Source organism: Aplysia californica, unplaced genomic scaffold (genome assembly GCF_000002075.1).
Source record: "Aplysia californica isolate F4 #8 unplaced genomic scaffold, AplCal3.0 scaffold02205, whole genome shotgun sequence".
Classification (NCBI taxonomy): domain Eukaryota; kingdom Metazoa; phylum Mollusca; class Gastropoda; order Aplysiida; family Aplysiidae; genus Aplysia; species Aplysia californica.
This window is the reverse complement of record NW_004799475.1, coordinates 11,904-13,894: the sequence shown is the minus strand read 5'-3', so window position 1 is coordinate 13,894 and position 1,991 is coordinate 11,904.

Here is a 1,991-nt window from a genome sequence, read left to right as displayed (position 1 = left end):
TGAATGGAAAATTTTCTCGCTTTAAAAAGTAGCCGTTATAGAGAATCTTCAGTTTTCGAAACAGTATATTACAATACCCTTTTCCTGATCTTGGCGACCCAATTTAGGCATGTGAACCCTACGAGCAAAGGCAAAAGTCCCTGGCTGTACCTGTGTCTACAGTACAGATCCAACCTGACACGTAGCTATGATGTTTCATGTAGCATGGTTCTATTGATGGAAATGGCACATTTTTCTCCTGAATCTGTGACATATTTTGTTCTTGGGGGATTGTTTTTTTTATCGATTTATTACGTTACATCAATTTTGTATTCCCTACAGATGACCCAATATCATCTCAAACTTCTAACGTTATTTTTTGTTCCTTTTGTTCCTTCTTTTTTGTTGTTGGTTTTTGCGTTTTTAAAAATATTTTTTAAAATTTTGCTTATTGGTTAGCCTAGGTATTTGTCTGATAGTCTCCTACTCCCACGCTGATCAAACATAATATTTAAAGAACACTTGTTTGGAGCGCTGATCGGAGCAAAACTAACATTGGTTACATTTTGAGCGCTCCCGTACGCTGATGTTTGATTAATCGGTTCTGAGAAAAGAGAGATTAGTTTAGTTTATTATCAATAATATAACAATGTAACATTTTACCAATACTTTATTACCGACGACTACCTGTTGATATAAGAGTTATTCAGGGGTTTGTATTCTAAAAATGCAATATTAATGTATGGTTCGGAAACATTGTTCCTCTCTGCATGGGGGCACGTTTATGTTGCGGAACGCTCATGGTACATGTATTTAAAGTAAACTGTTTTATCTATCCTTTGAGTTACTGTCAACGCTCTGGTATTTTTACGTTGGCTGAAATTCATCATTGTAGTGCTTAACGTTTCAACTCTGCACGAACAAGGTATAACTGTCAGTTATAAACTGTCAAAACAACGAGAAACAAAATGTCGCAGGGATTATGAGGGAAGTTACTCATCCCGCTACTGACCATATAGAAGACTTTCCTGTCAACGATGTCTGAAACTTAAAAAACAAGCCAGTTTTGTCGCTTCCCATTCCGAGTCCAATAGCCTTACCACTAGGCTAAAGACGCCACAATAAAGCAAAAAAACACAAAAAAATCATACAGAAAGAAAAAGCAACAATAACAACAGCAAGAACTACAACAGCAACGAACAACAAAAACCATTTGTACCAGACCTCAAGTTAGAAAGAAGAATCTTCACAGACAGAGGTTTAACGCAAAACATATACGGTTTTTTTTTGTGGGTTTTTTCTGTGGGTCTTTTTCGGCGAGTGAATTAAACCACTCAAGTGTTGTTTTAACCAACGGTCTTCGTCTTATTTTGCGTACTGCAAGTGTCATCAGGTGGCATTTAGAAAGATCTTTGGAAAACAGTAAAAGATCTCGCTTCCAAAAGTCTATAGAAGAAGTCTGCCGTTTGAGGCAATGATTATTATATAAATAGATGTATGCCCGATGCAGTTTAGCTTAAAAAGAAACTTAAAATGTAAGTTTTCATGATAGAGAAAGGAAGAGAAGAGCTTCTATACAAATGCTTTCACTTAGACTGGCAGAAGTTTGCACGAAAAGTACATTACATGGTGGAGACTATTTTATCCATTTATTAATGTCTGAATAAAGAGCAAAAAGTGTATATTTATACACAATGAAATGAATAGCAGTCTTGATAATTGGCTAACCTAAGAGATCTTAAAGTTATACAGAATTTCAAGTCGGCACCATGCCGAATATGTGCACAACCTAAGAACTAAGAAATATTCCATACCGAAAATCCCTGCGCAATTTAGCAACAGGATTTGGATTTAAAACTTGTCTATTTTCCGCTGCCCTGCCGTGTACTTCAAATCCACCCACACTAATAATATTATCCGGTTAATTTTTTTTTTCATTAAAAAAAATCGTTCATAAACTTCAACTCTGCTACAATTTCATCTTCTCCCCCTCTCTCTCTCTCTCTCTCTCT